The 19,334-nt window shown below is 41.2% G+C and overlaps 1 protein-coding gene across 2 annotated transcripts in view; it reads left to right on the top strand.

The window, feature by feature from the left end:
- The window catches only part of ATP8A2 (ATPase phospholipid transporting 8A2), a 523,365-nt gene that overhangs the window by 190,303 nt on the left and 313,728 nt on the right, over positions 1-19,334 (top strand). The window lies entirely within an intron of this gene.

Below are 19,334 nucleotides of genomic sequence, written 5' to 3'. Positions count from 1 at the left end.
AGGACTGAAGTTTTTCACTTTAATCTCTTCGGAGCAGGGAATGTCTTTTGTTGGACATTAGCAGAGCCCATCACAATGGAGGCTTTTATCCCGATTGGTGCTTCTGGATGTTAGTGCAATACAGTCATCACTGAAAATTATTACTGATAATTAGTGTGTATCTTATATGGTTGGGAAAATTCTGGATAACTTTGGGATGGAGGAGAAAACATAGAGATCCTTTATGTGCTTTTAGTATTTAAAGTAGCATTCAGATACTATTTTTTTATTTGTTATTATTTGTATTATTGCAGAACCTAGAAGCCCTTGTCATGGACCAAGACCCTAATGTGTTAGGTGCTGTACAAAAAGACAGTTCCTGTCCCAAAGAGCTTACAGTCTAAGTATAAAAAAAGAGAGAACAGATGGATACAGATGGGCTGACAACTGATTACAAAACAACAATGATTATTGGGCAACATGATAGGGAGTGGTCTCAGCACACTAGTAGTATTACTATTGTCAAGCATTTTGTAGGCATCAAGGAAAAGGAGAATTTTAAGAATAGTTTTGAAGGAGGATAATGAGGTAGCTTTGCGGATGATTAGGGGAGCTCTTCCCAAGTATGAGGGGCAGCATGAAAGAAAGCATGAAGATGCTTGTTTGAAAATTTAACAAATGGACAATGGAGGCTGGCATCATGGACTGATGGGAGGCAGAGGTTGACATGTTGATAGTGAGAGATTAGCTTTGAAGGGTCTTGAAAGTGAAGACAAGTAGCTTATGTTTGATGTGATAGAGAAAGGGAGGGAAACAATGGGATGCATGATATGGTCAAAGAGATGGACTAGGAAAGTAACAGCATTCTGAATAGATGATTGCATTTGTCAAGACCAGAGAAAAAGATGTTGCAATAATCAAGATGCATGATGATGAGAGCCTGAAAGGGAGTTTTTGCTATGTGGACAGATGGGAAAGCAATAGTTCAGATACGTTGTGCTGAAAGAATCAGCAAGATTTTGACACAGCCTGGATATGAGGACCTAGAGAGAAGTCAGAGATGAAAATGGCATGTTGACATGGAACTGACTGGCAGGCAGCCAGGGTGGTGGTGGTGTCCATTAATCAAGAAAAGAGGTAGTGGGGAGGGCTTGTTGGGGAAGATTGAGCGCTCTATTTTGGCCGTATTGAATTTGAGCTGATGGCTAGACATCTCTGAGGAAATGTCAGAGACAGGCCAAGATTCTAGTTTGGATAGAAGAAGATTGATCTGGCATATAGAAGTAGATCTGTGAATCATCTGTATAGAGATAGTGGTTAAATTAATATTTGTGGATGAGATGACTCAGAGATAAGGTGTAAAGGGAGAAGAGAAGGGGACCAAAGACAGAGTTCTGAGGGATCCCCACAGAAAGCTGGAGGAGGAGACCAGGAGGATCCTCCTAAACATATGCTGTTAGAGCAATTAGAGACGTAGGAGGAGAACCATGAGGGGAAAGAATCACGGAAGCCAAGGGAGAAGATTTCCAGAAGAGCATGGCCAACTGTGTGGAGGGTCGTTGACAGGATGACGATGGATCACTGATTCTGAGCTTTGGCTAGGAAAAGATCACTAAAGACTTTGGCAAGAATGGTTTCAGTGGAGTGCAAGGGGCAGAAGCTGGAGTGGAAAGGAATGGATGGAGTTGGAGAGAGGAACTTCAGAGAGTGATTGTGAAAAGTGTGTAGAGCTTAGAGATGAAAGGAAGGTGCAGATGGTAGTTGGATACCATAGTGATGTATATAGATTAAAAGGTAGATTCACCATTTCCAGTATATAGCAAATTCTACTGATATATTTTCTATCTGTTCAGAGCTTGCATTTAGTGTGACAGAAAACACAACTTTAAATTCAAAGTTAAGTAACAGTAGAAATGGCATATTTTAAAATATAGTATTGTTTATTGAGTAATAATTTTATTCATGCACCAGAATTTTTAAACTCGTTTACCGGTCCAGACTTGTGAAGTTAGAATAAGGTAGGCAGGATTTCCTTACCTTACAGGTCAAGTAGAAAGATAACAGGAATACTTATGTAAGACCAGTGCAGTAGAACTTGTTACATATATGTTACAGAGGGTCTCCTGTCTTCAGGGAACCTGAGTTTGGCAGAAAAACTTAAATGCAAAAGAACCACCATTTGGAGAATCAAGCTGTGAGGTGGCTTATTCTGTGAGAGATCATAAGTAGGTTGTAATAAGACGCTTTGGAAGGGGTGCAGAAAAGCATGGCCAATGGACTTTGTGGCCTGTGTTCAGGAATGTGGGAGAGGTCTCTTCTTTGCAATCCCTGAAATTATTCAGGCTTTGCAGAGATGTGAATTTGTTTTATTGATCATAATTTAAGACTACGCTTTTGAAAGTTGCCTGCAATTTTGAACTTGCAATTTTGTTTTCACAAGCAAATTTTAGATGCCAAATACAATTGTAGGTGCTAAAATGCAGGCATGAATTATAGAATGTAGACATCTAACAGTTTGATTACTCTTACAAATCAGGTAGTGTCATTTGTGCCTGCAGTTAGTTGTGCTTCAGTTTTGTGGAGGTGATATTTCTGGGCTGATATTGGGACATGTGCTGTTAATTGTAAGAAATATATCCCCTGCATCCTCAGTACAACAGGTGCTGCCCTGAACATTTATATTCTGTTTCAGCTAGCTTTGTTTTAAACATTATTTAGTCTTGCCTTTGTTATTTTCGTTATCCCTTCTCAACTGTGCACGCCGTTATGCCAGATGTCCTTACAGGTCCCATGGGCTCAGGAACTAGACAGCTTCAATTGAAATGCTCTTCACCAAACAGATGGTGAACCCTCTAAACAATGGTTAAGGTATAGTGGAAAGTGTTTCAAACCTGGTTGCCAAGTGTCTCCCTGAATATAGTTCTGCAGTTAAATTCTCTGTTCTTCACAGCACTCTGTGGAAGACTCATTTCATTTAAAAAAACCAAACCAAAACACTGCACTTTTCCAATAAATTCAAACAATTCTATCACATTTAACTGTTCACACTATCCAAATATACAAAGGAAATAGCAAACGCAGTAAAAAATAAATACCTCATATTGGTCAAAAATATCCAGCTGGCAGTTTAGTGTACTTCAGAACAATGAGCTAGCAGATTCTGTGTGATTTATACGATCACACAAAAAATGACAATGGTTCTGGTGGTGAATTATCTGGTCATAGAAGAATTCATTAGAACTTGGAAACCATTTAATCTTCTTACTACAGGTATTTAAGAGCACCTAAAAGATTTATAATAGATATGGTATGTAAACAGATAGAGTTATAAACAGTTCCCTTTAGGAACTATAATCTAGTTTAATAGCTATTACAGAGGTTCATCTTGGAGGATCACTCTGACATTAACTCTGTTGAGATCCAAAAAGAAACGTGATAATGGTATCCAAAATATTAAAGCAGAGGTGGCCAAAATGAAGCCTATAGTAAAGTTGTTCTCATGTTTAGTAAATAAGAGTGCCTGATGAAGACCACAGATCCCAGCTCTCAGTGTTTTCTTTGTCCTTCTTAGCTAGAAAAAGAATATTGTTTGTCTGATAGCCACCTTAATCAGTCTGTTTCAATATTGGTGTTCTTTCTCAGATTTTTTGCTTCACCTGGGACAATGGTTAGTCTTACTGCATGTGAAACATGAATGTAATCTCCATGAAGACAGGGGCAGGTTTTTCTACTGCCATTCATGCTACACAAAATGCTGCTGCTAAAAATTCTCATGCCAAAAAGTCCACAGCACTCCCTTTTTGAAACTTATTAGTCTTTTTAAATTTTTGGGGGCTTTTTTAAAATTATAAGTAATGAGCCAACTTCAAATTTGGTATAAGGACGTATAACTCCATTGAAATCAATGGAGCTGTACCCACTTATATCAAGTCTGAATTTGGTCCATGGAGGAGTTTTGTGTGAAATTTTATATAGCATTCCTTTCTGTGCTAAATTCCAAAATGAAATGCCATTTTCTTTTTAATAATCTGTGTAGACCATATGGGTTGTTAATGTGTCAGCTTCATCCTTCAGATACTGAGTGAGGCTGGTTAGGCAGGGTTCTTCTGTGAGGCTTTAGAAAGTGATAGAATACGAACAAGCCATTACAGGTTTCATACAGAACGGCTGGGTGTGGTCTAGAGTGAAGACCACACATGAACTCTGCTTCAGGATATTCTAATTCTCTGCCTGTCAATAAATTATACTCTGCTGCTAAGATTTATAACTGTACCCTAGTGTTCCTTAACATATGGTGATCTGCAGAATGAAACTACAGTTACACAGTGTACAAAAATCAGGAAGTTTCTTCTTTGTAAATAAAATGTTAAGAACAATATTACAACTAAATGGTCTACCAAGAGTTTGAGCATGTCACTTGTTAAAATGAGGAACAGGAGTAAGAAAACTAAAACAGTGGGAAAATGTTTGCAGGGTAGACTTGTTATGGAAGAGAATAGTCCACAGGAGAAATTATTGAAATCACACACATAAATTCCCAGGATTGAAACTAAAACCAGAAACTTATGTATTGTTTTGGTCCAAATGATTTAGATTTTAAAATCTTCTTTTATATGTGCATGCACCGAACATGTAGAAGCAGAATAAAAAATAAATAATAATAATAATAATAATAAAGAAGATAATTCCACCAAAGTTAGCTTCCACAGCCATATGTGTATAACTTGTCTATCTCTGAGATTTGCAGATGTACTCCTGGTAGCTTAATGTACACCTTTATGAGTTTTAATCTCAGGCCTTAACCAACAAAGGGAATTGCATGGGTGGATTCTTATGCTCACATAAAGTCCTATTTAAAACAATGAAACTTTGGCCCTGATTTAACAAAACACTTAAGAATTTCCTTATGTCCCATTGAAAATCAGCAGCTTAAGTGCTTTGCTGAATCAGGACCTTGTGGAGAGAGGGAACCCTGACTTTTATGTGCTGTCCTATTGACTTCAGTAGTAGTCTATGAATGAAACAGTCCCAACTACACAAATTGTGTGGATCTGGGCCTTAATTTGAACATTAGGTCTGATGTCCATTTCAGGGATACTTTGTTATAGCATCCCATCCTCAGCTCTCCTCATATGATAGGTTGATAGTTAAATTCTAGGAGTGGGGATCTGTGCAGGCAATTTCACGAAGGAGAAAAACTCGGTTGGTGACTGAGAGGTGGAGAGCTCTGAATATATTCCTTCTACAGATCCACCCTTAGCGCCTTCCCTCTTTCTGGATGAACTGTAAAGATGGCACTGAAATTATTCAAGATGTTCAGGCTTATGTTTTCAGGTCAAATATCTTCTTGCAATTCCTCTTACTTGCTGCTCCATCATGTTAACAATAATGAGTTAATTCTAGCCAAGGATTGTGACTTTCCAACCGAGTCAGTGATTCATAGATTATAAAGCCAAAAGGGGACCATTGTGGTCATCTAGTCAGACCTCCTGTGTTACACAGGTCACAGGCCTTGCCTGAATCCTCTTTGAACTACAAAATGTCTTTTAGGAAAACATCCAATCTTAATTTAAAAATTGCCAGTGTTGGAGAATCAAACACAGCCTTCAGTAAATTGTTCCAATGGTTAATTACTCTCTATGCCTCTGAACTATGAAAAGTTTACACCTTATTTCCAGTCTGAAATTGTCTAGCTTCAACTTCCAGCCATTGGATCTTGTTATACCTTTGTTGGCTCAACTGAAGAACCCACTGAGAAATATGTGTTCCTTGTGTAGGTTCTTATAGATTGTAATCAAGTCATCCCGTAGACTTCTCTTTGTTAGACTCAGGGAGCTCAATCTATTTAGCTTATCACAATAAGGCATGTTTTCCCATCCTTTCCAATATTCTTGTGGATCCCTCTCCAATTTATCAACATCCTTTTTGAATTATGGACATCAAAACTGGACATGGTATTCCAGTAGTGGTTGCATCAGTGCCAGATACAGAGGTAATATCATTTCCTTACTCCTACTCAGATTCTCCTGTTTATGTATCCAAGGGTCACATTATCTCTTTTGGCCATAGTACTGCACTGGGAGCTCATGTTCATCTGATTATCCTCCATGACTTCCAAGTCCTTTTCAGAAGCACTGGTTTCAAGGAAAGAGTCCCCATCCTGTAAGTTTGGCCCATAGTTTTTTTGTTTCTAGATGTATGTCTTTACATTTAGCCATGTTAGAACACATTTTTGTTTGATCCCCATTTACCAAGCAATCCAGATCGCCTGAAAAGTGTTTCATCATCATATGATAGGATTACATCATCTTTTTCCCCTCATATGCAGAATAGAAATATTTATTGAATGCTTCTGCCTTTTCTGAATTATTCTACCATTTCCATCTAGTAATGGACCAATACCGTTGTTAGGTTTCTTTTTGTTCCTTATATACTTAAAAAAACTCCTTGTTTCCCTTAACTTTGCTGGCCATAGATTTCTCTGTGGGTCTTTTTGCTTCCCTTATCAATTTTCTGCAATTCGTAGCTTCTGATTTATATTCTTTACTATCAACTTACCCTTTTTTCATTTGTTATATTTATTTTTTTAAAGCTGCATTTACTTCCCCTCTAAGCCAGGTTGGTTTTTTAAACAGCACAGCCTTCTTTCTCAGTTGTAAGATTGTGACATTCAGGACATCTAGTAAAATGTTCTTAAACAATTCCCAATTATCATTCATGTTTTTCAGTTTAAATTCTTCCTCCTGACTGATTTGGCTCATAATTGTTTTCAGCTTTGTAATATTGGCCCTTTAAAAAAAGTATTAAGCAGGAATAGGAGAACAGTCTCTGGATGGTGAGTATAGAATAAAAGCAGGATATGTGAGTGGAGTCACCTGTACTTTTTTTTAACATCAGTGACAAATTGTTTACAAAGAAATAAACCGCTTTCCAGGGTGTGTGTTTATCTGCTGTGAGAATTCGCGTCACTTTGCTGTGTAAATTGCTGGATTAAGGATTATCATTAGATGTTAGCTGAATCATTAGATGAATATACTACATAAATCTATCATTAGATGGATATACCACATGAAATGTTTCCTGAAACATTCTTTAGAAGATGTCTCTGATTTATGGCCTCTTGTGATATAGGACACTAGTTCATTGAACTTTGGCTATAGGTCTTGCTGCACAGGAGAGGAAAGAGACTCTATGGCCAGGGATTGAAATGTTGCGTAGGAGTCCTAAGTGGTGTCTCTTGATGGCTATTACTAATCCTGCTAATTAGTTGCTTTTGACATGAGACTCCACTTTTCAAGCATTAACGCTGTTGATTTCTCCATCTTTTGACCCAAGTTAGTGACTGAGTCTCACCTCTCATCTTCACTGACTAGCCAATTAACACCCTACCTGTACTCAGGTCCTCCTTTCCCAATAAGAGAGACAGAGGGGGGAGAGGAAGAGAAGAGCAGATAGGAGGGAGCACTGACTAGCTGGCAAAGGAAAGGGAGCCAGGGAGTCACAGTATCAACCCTGCAGTCACTGTAGCTGCTGCTGTGCTACCAAGAACAGAAAAAATACAAAGTCTTCAGAAGACGAGTCTGTGTTTGTGGTGATGGAGTTAGAAAAAGGGGAAAATAATGGATGAAGGTGGCTGGGTGAGGGAGCAAGAGAAAACGCTAATGGAATGAAGAGGAGGAAGAAGCTGGCTGGGTGAGATAGAGAACTACGGAGGATGAGAGAGCAGGAGAAAATTGATAGGAGCAAGGAGGGAAAGAGAAGAAAGTAGAAGAAAGAATTGATGGGGAGAACATCAGTGGGGCATGGAGAATTGATGGACTGTAGTAAGGGCAGAGAGTTGATGAGGCAAGGGGAAAGGTGGAATGGATGTACTAGGGTGGAAGACGTGAACTGATGGGACATAGTTGTGTGATGTATTTGTGTGAGGGTACATAAGAGTTATTTGGGGGGAGCTGTGTAGAGGGTGTCCACTTTTGGAATATGAACACACATAAGTAAATGTTCTGTGTATCATTCTGAGACTTTTCACTGTAGGCAGGTCTGGCTGGTACTTGCTGCCTCTCCTATTGACCTCCTAGTCCTGCTTCTAGAGCTGGTCAAAAATGGAAAATATATTTTGTAAAACATTTCAAACAAAACGGGTTTTTTGTTATGGTCAAACATTTTTATGAATTTTGTTTGGTTTTTGACAAAACATTTTGAAATGAAATTCTTGAAATAAAAAAATCATTTCATTTTTATACAAAATCACCCCCACTGTCTCGTAGCCTCTGATTTTTTCTTCATTCCCCTCCACTTTTTTTCTCTCTTCTTCTTTTGTCTAGTTGTGTAAACAAAAAAAAAAGGGGGGGGATGTGGGGAGAGTAAAAAACTGAAAGGAAATGGGAATTTTTTCCTCACCAAAATGAAACATTTTGAAAAAATTCCAAATATTTCCTTTCAAAATTTGTCATTGTAAAGCAAAACAAACAAATGTGAACAAAATGCATATCTTGGTTCAAAAGCCATTTTTTGTCAAATGTTTTTGATTAAAGCATTTTGACCAGCTCTACCTGCTTCCCATTATTTCTGGAGCTCTTCCTTGCCTGATGCAGAGAAGCAGCAGGGTACTGGTGGCTTCAGGAGACTGCAGAGGGCAGGAAAAGAGGACTTCTTGGCACAGAACCAGGCAATGGGCAGGGGCATGCAGTTGTCTCCATCCATTTAGGGGAGTAGGAATCAGTTTCAACCCTTCAGGTGGGTCAAGTGGGTGGAAGAGGTCATATTCTGTATTTGGGATCAAGAGAAACCTTAAAGGGAGGTGGGGCAAGGGAGGAGATGGGAAGAGAGAGAGAGGAGGAATTATCTTTCTTTTCTTGTATTTTATATTGAAACTTCTTATTACGTCAAAGTTACAATAAAACCTTAAAATACAGCATCATATGTTGCTTATTACTTATTCAGGATCAGGTTAATATTAAAAGAATATTAGATAATGATAAAGATAAAGATAATGGCTTGCTGGCTTGGGAGTCCTCCTACTCTGAGTTTGCTTTTAAAAAAAAGCGGTGACCAAATTTCTGAATTGTATCCTCATTTTGGCACTTCTCTGTCGCTTGTGTACGTACTTAGTATGAAACCTTTTCTGTTAAAAGGACAGTTCATATTTTACTATATCACAATTCATAGGAGAAAGAGTCACATTTTTCCAATTATGTGCAATACAAAATCTTGCTCCTAACAGTAAAAATAAATTAATTTGTCATTCTGTTTAAAATGTAGATCCTTTACTGAAGCATTAAATAAGCAGGTCAGGGGATTTCTAGGAAGCTGGCATTTTGTCATAAGAAGAATCTCTTTGATAATTTCTTCCTCAAGCCATCTTATTCCTGGTTACAACCACGACATGTGCAAGTATGTTCCTTTTTCCCCACAAACCCTCCAACAGAGCGCCTCCCTAGTAGCAAAAATATGATGAATATTTACTAAAGTCATATGCCATCTATAAAGTAACTTATACAAATATTCTTCATGAGCTACACAAATTGAAACTGTATATCCACTTTTCAATATAGAGACCCACTTATCCAGATCAATTTCTTTGTCCAAGTTTCTCTCGCCCATCTTTTCATCTGAGTTGTCTTATCAACATCTTTTTCAGTCAAAATTGTGTATATCTTAGAAATTAAACCCTTTGATCCAGCTTGCCCCTGGGTCAACTCCTCAAACATGGCTAAAGGTCTAGATAGAGTATCCAGATTTCACAATAAAATGTTTGACTTGTAAATATTGAAAATATGGGAGCTTTATATTATTTACATTATTACATATCCCTTGATATGATTTCAGATCAAGACCAAGGAATAGCTGTCCAAACTGAATAATCTCAGCTCTTACCCACAATGACTAGTCACTTTGATATTTCCTAGGGATAAATTCCTGATTATTAATTAAAGTAGCTAAGGGAGATGGGGTCAGCATCAGGAATTTGAAAAATTTGTCCAGAACTGCAAAAGTGGCCTGGATGAATAGATTATTTATTTTTGATGACCTAAATTTCTTTTTAACCTAACAGTTACTATAAATAGCTATATTTGGGCGCCAGTCCTGTTCAAGTTTTACCCAGTATTTGGATGGTCCATTGTTAACTCAGTTGATCACATCTTTTAATTGTGGTGCAGAAGAAGAAGAAGTCACATTAGGGAAAGCTAGTCCATCCCACTTGGTTGACTTAAACAGAATTTAGAACTCGTCCTTTGTCTTTTATGGTTCCATATGAATGTTAATAGTGCATCGTGCCATGTTTTTAATGTCATGTCAGGGATACCAAAAGGGACGCACTGAAACAAAAATAATAACTTTGGGAGGACATTCATCTTTACCAATGCTACCCTACCTAGCCAAGAAATTTCATATTTGTTCCATTCCTCCAAGTCTTATTTTATTCCACAGTGAAGGACAGCTTGCCTTAAAAAGATACTTGTTTCTTCACAATATTTATTACTAAATATTTTAAAGATTCCTTTACTCCTTTAAACTTATGTAGCTGATAGTTTGTTTCGATCCTTGCAGGAATATTAATTCCTAAAATTTTAGATTTATTGTAATTTATTTTGAAATCTGATACCTGTTCAAATGCCAAAGTCAGTTGTTCCACAATTTTTAATGAGGCTTCTGGATCCTGCAAATATAACAGGATGTCGTCAATAAGCAAAGCTATTTTGAGTTAATCCAGAAGACATTTTGATGTCTTTTTCCAAGGGGTTGTTTCCCTAGGGTGATCATATGTCCTGTTTTGGCCGGGACAGTCCCTTTTTAAGCCCTGTCCTGACCGTCCTGACTTTTTTGGCAACAGTGTTTTGTCCTGTTTTCTCTTGCCAACTTGATCAGTCGGCAAGAGCAAACATGACAAATGCTCACTTTTGTCAAAAAGTGCGGTGTGGAGGAACATGTGGGGGGAGAGCGAGTTGTGATGCCAGCCTGTGCAGGGGGAGAGACAGGGCTTGGGCAGGGGCTTGGGTGAGCAGTGACGCCGATCCCAGCCTCGTGTGGAAGGCAGGCAAGCAGGGATTGCGCGAGTGGCTTGGGCCAGTCCCACGCAGGGAGGGAGGAGCAGGGCTTGGGCGAGTGGCTTGCGGTGTCCCGTTTTCTCTTTGGGAAATATGGTCACCCTATGTTTCTCACATTTATTGCAAATGGCCCCATTACCAAATCAAACAGAAGGCCTGAAGGGCAGCCTTGTCTCATACCCTTAAATAAATTAAAAGGAGGGAACTGTTAACCAAATCAGACACACGAAGATGGGTATACATGGCCAATATGCCCATAGAAGACTGATTTCCCAAACCAAACCTTACCAAAATCTGTCTAAACTACTCCTACTCCCACCAGTCAAAGGCTTTCTAAACATCCCAAGAAAACAGTGCAAGGAAAAGTTGCTGGAATTAACATTATAGATCAAATTCAGAGTTTTTCTGATATTATCAGAGAATGCCTGCCAGCAACGAACTCAGGTTGGTCAGGGTGAACAAGAGGACAGTCTGGTTGCTAGCACCTTGGCATACATTTTAGCATCCACATTAATTAAAGAAATAGGTCTGTATGATGTACAGTTGATAAGATCTTTTCCTTCTTCAAGAATGTGATCACAATTTTTCCCTCTTTCCGTGAATCTGGAATCTTGTTCCCCTGAAGTATGCCATTAATTTAATTAAAAGAGGGACCAGCACTTCAACTTCCTGTGCAGCAATTTACCTACCAGGAGCTGCCACATCATCCTCTGAGATCTGAGGTAGTTTCGCTCTTCTCAAATATTTATTTATAAGCTCAGGATTTGGATGTTCTGATGCGTTCGAAATACGGAAAAAGCAAATGTTTAGGAATGACCTTTCTCAGCTGATGCTCATCTCCTTAGAATCTTAATGATAAGGGTTCTTAGAGTTAACACTACTTCCTGTTCTTGCTATTGCATATATGAGGTGAATCAGTCATCAAAAATAGACCCACACTGTGTGCACTGAATTACTGTAACTTGTTATAATTGCATGCTACAATTTTTATAGTAGACAAAATTGCTAATTCTTCACCCAAACGTCCTCATTTTTCCTGGATTGAGTTTGTTGTAGTTTGAATACCCTAAGCTGTTCCCCAGTGTGTTACCTGGTATAGTGTAAACACATGATACCCCGAGGTCTTAAAGCTAATTCCTTACAGTTTCATGGAGGAAGTTCTTTATTCGGTAATAGTAATGAAGAAGGCATAGAGCATAGTAATCCATATCCATCATGCTAGCAGTTACTCCGTACAGTAAGAATAACTCAGCACATTAAACACAGTTAGCATAATGGGTGGTTTTGTTTCCAGTTTGGAATTGGCTCCTTTTTGGCCGTATTAATTCCCAGAAGAGCTGCACACCTTGGATTATAGAAAGCTGGTTGGGAAGCAGCTCCTTCCTTCTTGCTGCCTTTAAGTATCTCTTCAATCCTCCCAGCTGACTGGCATGGCATTGTAAGCTCTTTAAGACAGTCAGCATTCTGCCCACCTGACTCCCCCTGCTCACCTTCCACTTATCCTCCCTCCTTTCTTCTCCTGCTTCTTCCAACAGTGCATTGCTTGTTCTCTGCTGTGCCATGCCCTCCAATGTATTCCTCCCTGCACATCTCTCCTGCCATTATTCTCCACCCTGTTTAGCTCACTATTCAGGAGCATAAACATCCATTCTCGCTGTTAGCTTGCACATCCCAGCTGCTTTTACCTTCTAACACACCCCCTCCCCCAATTCCTTTTATTAAATCACGAGCAAGAGAATAAATTCTCCCAGACAACTGGGAGAGTAGATTGTCTTTTTTTCACATCCCCTTGTTGGAAAACCAGATCATGGTTCTTCCCAGTATAGGGCCAGTTTTGCTGCCATGTGGGAGCCGAGGCCAAGTTACTGCTGGGAGCAGCAGCCATAGGAGTGGGAGAGGCACTGAGGGAAGCACTCAGCTCTGGCCAGTGCCTCTGCCTCCAGGTGATTTGGGGGAGCAGCAGGCAGGGGCATAGCTATGGGTGGGCCATGGCCCACTCACTTTGAAAGCAGGCCCACCCAACTGGTTGCTTCTGCTGCTGATGCTCCGCATAACTTGCTACTTTGGCAACTGGAGCGTCGGGCAGCTTTAATTTCTCAGCCAGTCGCTTTCCTGAACTTCTGGCTTCCGGTCACGTGACTGGAAGCTGGAAGTGCTTGTTTTTCTGCTAGGCCCACCTGAGTCAGCCGCAGGTCCTGCCAAAAAATGAGTTCTGGCTATGTCCCTGGTAGCAGGGCTGCAGCCACCCCCGCCCAGCCCAGCAGCGGCGTTGCCTCCAGGTGGTTTTGCCTCCTCTCTCCAGATCCCCCCATGAAGACCTGTGCATGATGGGCAGGGGTGGAGCCTCGGGAGAGGGGGCGACATCACGCTGTTGTGGGGTGGTCCCATAGCCCTGCTCCCTCAGTTCACTTGGAGGTAGAGGTGCTGGCCAGTGCTGAGCGCTCCCCTCGGCGCCTCTCCCGCTCCTGTGGCCAATGCTTCCAGTGGTAATTCAGCTGGTAGCCGCCATTGGCTCCCCCTGCCCCATGTGGTCCTGGTCTGCCCATGACTTACCGCCTGGCAGGGGCCTGGGAATGCAGAGCAGAGGGGGCGGCTCTTCCCCTTCTCCCTGGTGGGGTGGGATGCGCTGCCCACATGAAGAGCCTCTCTTTGCCCCACAGCTCCTTTCCCCCTTGGGGCAGGTGTGGCCCTCTGCACAACTTTCTTTTCAGGATAGAGGGGGGAGTTTCCTGGGATCCCCCAACCGCCTGGGGACTAAGCCCAGGTGAGCCCCCGGCTGCTGCTGGGAGGAGATTCGGTGCTGTGGCTGGCTGGGGTTGGGGGATGGGCCAAAGCCTGGGGTGCAGCGGAGGTGGAGCTTGGGTAGGACGAGGGACGGAGCAGGAGCTTCTGCTTGAGAAGGCTTAACCTTCTCCAAACTATTATACCCGCCGCTGTCTTTGAGTCACAGACTGTTCTTCTTTGAGTGCTTGCTCATGTCCATTCCAACATAGAAACCATTCCAACCAGAAAGTTTTTCCCTCAGTGGTATCCATTGGGTTGGCTCTGGTGCTCCCTGAAGTCATGCCCTCATAGCGCTGGTATATAGGACCCCACCCACCCTGTCAGTTCCTTCTTACTACCTGTGATGGTCACTGAAAGTGCTGCTTGTCCTTGCAGTTTCCCGCAAGAACCTCTCGCAGTGAACTTTATTCGTTATCTGTAAATAGTTCTTTTCTTAGAGTTTACATTTCAGTTAGTTAGTTAGTAGCGGACCCCACTTAGCGGGATTAGCCCTTCCTCAGTACCAGGGTACGCCTTGGTCTCCAGGGTCAAGCTGTGTGTGTCATGTCATAACCTGATGCTGGTTAGTGATTCAGATTACAGCTCCCTCAAGTGTCTGGGGGAGGCCCAGAGGTGGGAGTGTTGCAGGATTTGCAAGGTGTAATGGTCCTCCCTTGGGATTTGGTAGGGAAGTGTGGCCTCATGGTCAAAGCCGCAACCCATGACTGGCAGGAGGGTTGTGAGGAGGGGATTACCACTGTCCAGGGTCCACAGGCAGAACAGAGGGGGGAAATAGTTATCTTCTCTGATTACTTCTGTGGTGGGTCCTCCCTTCCCTCAGGGAGGGTCCTTTTGGGGAAGCTGTGTCAGAGACTCTAGGCTTCCCTCTGCTCTGCTCTGCAGAAGCTGTGGGCTTCAGGTCTGTTCTCTTGCAGCTCTGCCACCCTAATGAGCTGTTTCTCTCTCTTTTAAATTCTCCACCCAGTGGAGCATTTGCTGCAGGTAGGGTGACCAGATGTCCCGATTTTATAGAGACAGTCCTGCTATTTGGGGCTTTTTCCTTATATAGATGCCTATTTCCTCCCCACCCTCTGTACCAATTTTTCACACTTGCTAGCTGGTCACCCTTGCTGCAGGTGTGGTGGGGCAGGGCTTCCTGGGCCCAATATAAAACTTTAGCCACTTGTTGCCCTGTGGGGGTTTGTACACCTCATCACACAAGGGCTTCACACTCAGAATGAAGAAGGGCAGGGACACCAGACTCAAGTTTCTTCTTATTGAGGCAGCGTTTCGTCCCTCTTTGGAGCTGTGTCACGTGGACTCGGCACCAAATACTTCAGGTTCAGTAAGAAGTGCCCCTACATCTGTAAAGGCAATGCAGCACCATTCTGCTTCTCTGGCACTGAGGAAGGACTCTGCGTCTATGGCCCGGGACTCCTGGCACTGATGTTCCTCCCCAGTGCCAAGGAAGACAACTCTGGCACAGGACTCTTGGCAGCGCTTTCCATTGCCTGTGCTGAGAAAGAAGCAGAGAAAAACTGACTCGGGGTGATCCCCAACCCCAAGCTCTGCGGGGCAGAGAGACACTGACGGAGTGAGACCCAAACCGGGCCAGTCGGAGACACCAGCCGTGCATACGGTACTGTTGATTCTGGCCCTGGGAAGGGCGCCTTTGAGTCTGGCACCTTTGGACTCTCCACCAAGAGAGAGCCACCAGAGTTTGACAGCCCTGATGCTACCATCCATGCTGAGGGCACTCAAAGTACTGCCTTAGTTTTCAGGCAGTTCTGAAAGTTTGATAACTTTCTTCATGCATTTCTTATCTACTCTACTGGAAAGATTACTCATAAGGCAAGCAAGAGTTAAGTAGCATCCATGCCTCTCTTGCTACTAAATATAGTGTAGTTGCTATCTGTCTCCATAGAAGGTCAAATCAAGGTCACACAGCGTTGTGAATGAAAATAATCAGGAGGTGAAAGTAGAGAACTTGAAACCTTGATGTATTTTATTCTGTTTAATGAAGGCCAACGTTATTTAATATAGAATGAACAGCAAGTTTTTCTCTTCTGAAATCACAGATGTATTCTTAAAAGTACTGGGAGACCTTTGAATAGAAGGTGCTGTAATGGAAACTATTAATAATGTGTAAACACTTTAACTCAAAATAACAGATTGTAAATAGTAAAGAGATCCACAGGTAAATAAACAAAATGCTCACTTTTCCCATTGTTATTACATTTAATCTTTTTAGTGTAAATATATTAGAAGTGACTTAAGCCCAAAATGGTTCAGGATTTAGCTACAAATTGTGTCAAACCCAAAGTCCTGAAATGTAGTGTTGCAACATGATATCTATCATGATATTGCTACACTACAAAAATGTCATCACATCAGTTTCAGCCCAGAGAACTGTATACTTCAAAGTGTGGTGGCAAATGTTTAAAAAAAAAAAAAAAACCCAACCCCTCTCCCACCCCCCACCCCCCGAACCCCAGAATACATGTTCACTAGTTATGGTAACATGGCTGTTTCTGTTTTAGATTGCTGTGGAAATAACTGTTGTCCTGTTCACTTAATCTCAGAATTGAATTATGTGAATCCTACACCAGCCCCAAAAGAAAAATAATTATATTACGGGCATATTTGACTGTATGGCAAGATCCGTGAAATAGAAGATGTCCCCTTTTCACATCAAACTATTCTAAAGTGCAATTTCTCTTTTCTGCAGGATTGTTAGCAGTCTGGCAAGCTGTGTGGGAATGGGTGTGTTTATATATATATTGAATGGCTTTCAGTTGGAACATGAAATCCCTATAGAAAGTGATTTGTGTGATATTTCAGAATATCAAAGAAATTTATATTTGCAATCTATTTGTTTAGCTGGGAACTTTAAGAACTCAGCAATCCCACAGAGGATCATAGAGGTTGCCAGTATGCATGTAATGATGACTCTCTTACATGTATCCTTCACCTTTTATCCAAGAGGATCTCCAAGCATTCTACAACAAATAATGTATACATTGTACACATGGATCACTTCATTCATCTCTAAAATACAACAGCCTCTAGGGTGAAACTTGTCAACTTGTTTTCACAGTGCATAGAAGCTTAGCACCAGTTTAGGACAGGAAGTGAAGACTCCATCATACATTAAAAAAAACCCACATACTTCTGTCTTTGTTTTGTATTTATTTGATGGCAGATGCATGAGAAAACATTGCAGCATATACAATAGGGATAGAAGACAATATTACCCTTATTTACATTTAGGCAATCTCATTGATTTCAGTGGTGTTCCATGGTGTACCTGGGCCCCTAACTCAGAGAATGTTTACACTACAATCAGAGGTGTAATTCTAGCCCACGTAGACATACCAAGCTGTGTTGATCTACATAGCTTGAATAATAATAGCACTGTAGCTGTGGCAGCACACTGCATAGGCACTAGTGCAGTTTATGCAAGCCAGCCCAGGACCTTGGGCATGTACTCAAGCGGCCAGACAATGCTGGTGCCCATGCTGCTGTGGCTTCACTGCTATTGTTATTTGAGGTAACTAGACCAAAGCTAGTTTGCATATGTTTACATGTGCTGCAATCACTCCTCTGATTGCAGTGTAGACATACCGTCAGTTGAATTTGTTGTGTAAATGGAGCCTTACTGATTTTACCTCCTGTTGTAGAAAGTTGGTCTGCTGGTATGTCTCCATCTTCCCAAAGGTGTGCATGTTCTGGTCTCCATATGTTTTGGATGGTTTGATTTAACCCCAAACAAAAGCCATATTATCCCATAAGGTGAATGTGGAGGGAAAATCCTGACTGTATGTTAATGCTAAACTTAACTGGAATAGTTTGTACTCTTCAGTACCAGCAGATGTGTAGTCTGTAGGGAGTAGTTTGGCTACATTTATTTTTTTACATCTGTCTGTTAAATCAGAGATGCAAATTGAAAATGCAGCACACAGCAACAACTTGTGGATTTCTAGCTCTCCCTGGAGAAATGTGGGTTCATAAAACAATGAATGGATTACAATGAGACATAAATATAGTATTTTCATTTGACAGATATAATCCTGCTCCAGTGTTGTTCATATTAGATAAAGATAAATTTGTCCGGTAGACCAGCACACAAAGAAAGCAAGAACATCTAAGCATGAATACACCAAGACACATATTTGATAGTTAAGTTGGCATGAGTTTTTAAAACTTCATAGTGCTGGGATGAGCAAAAAATGATGCTTTGTTTTGCAACATTGTGTGTTGGAGATATACCAGAATGGAAAATTGCTTATGGAAAACGTGAGATGGGGCGGGTGCTGGAAATTCCCATGGAAGCAATAGAAGCAGCAGTCCTCCCTTCTAGGCCACAGAGTGGGAATGAAGCCTAGGGTAGCCAGACAGCAACTGTAAAAAATCAGGACAGGGGGATGGGAGTCATTAGGCATCTCTTTAAGAAAAAGCCCCAAATATCATGATAAATCAGGACATCTGGTCACTCTAGTGAAGCCCCACCCTATCTTCAAAAAAGCAAGAACAGTGCTGCATACTAAGGCACTCAGCTTTGCCTTCTGTGTCCTTTATCAGATCACTGCATCAGTTGGGGACCTGGATAGATCAAGTATGGAGTGAGCTGTTCTACCAGGAAGCGGGGGGAAGCAACTTTGCTTCTAAAGGAGAGCCTAGTGGAGAAACATGCAGGCAAGCACCATTCCAGTGGACTGCCTCTGCCTCTGAAAAGACCTTCCTCCAGAGATTTCCAGGATCCGTGGGATTTTTTTCCCCTTTACTTTACAAACATGTCAGAAAAGCCCCTCCCCAAAAACCTGAATAAACAAAGTCATTAATGTAGACACACTTTTGAAGAGCTTTTTTGTTAGAGTAAATTTGGTGAAACAACATGCTGTGAATTTCAATACATAGCCATTGATTTAAAAAATATGCAAGAAAACTGTGAATCTGGTAGCAGAATAATAAGATGTCAGTTGTTGAATATCTTCTTCATCAAAGTGCCATGCTTGAGCAGGGGGTAATTAAAGTCTTTGTTATCTAAGTCTGGTGGCCTGAGAGAGCCTGAAGCAGGAACGAATTGCTGCATTTTAAAAAGGATGCATACTCCTTTGCCCACACACAAGAATACTCATAATTTACATGCCCCTGTTTGAAAATGTGGTAACTGAGAAACTAATTTTCAAAAATGTTCAGCATTGGCCTAACTCTGCTTCCATTGAAGTCAATGGTAAAACTCTGGCTTCAGTGGGAAGAGAGACCAGCGTAAGCACTTTTGCAATTCCTACCTAAGAGTCTGAGGAAAGGTTGAGAGTTGAAGATTGAGTCATTTGGGGAGATGGTGAAACAATAATAATACCTAGACCTTTTCAACAATAGATAAAGCATTTTCCAAACTTAAGTTTTTCTGGAGTAGGCGCTGGGAGGGAAGTTGAAAGAATCCATGATATTTTCGGGGGGGAGCAGTGGCAAAAGCTATGGAAGCACCAGACCTCATTTATTCTAACCCACCTTTGAGTCCGAGAATGTGTCAAGGATGCT

Source organism: Emydura macquarii, unplaced genomic scaffold (genome assembly GCF_026122565.2).
Source record: "Emydura macquarii macquarii isolate MOO-44397 ecotype Brisbane River unplaced genomic scaffold, CSIRO-AGI_Emac_v2 contig_2473, whole genome shotgun sequence".
In the NCBI taxonomy this organism is placed as follows: Eukaryota; Metazoa; Chordata; order Testudines; family Chelidae; genus Emydura; species Emydura macquarii.
The sequence above is the reverse complement of the archived record's forward strand: the minus strand, read 5'-3'. Positions and strand labels throughout refer to the sequence as shown.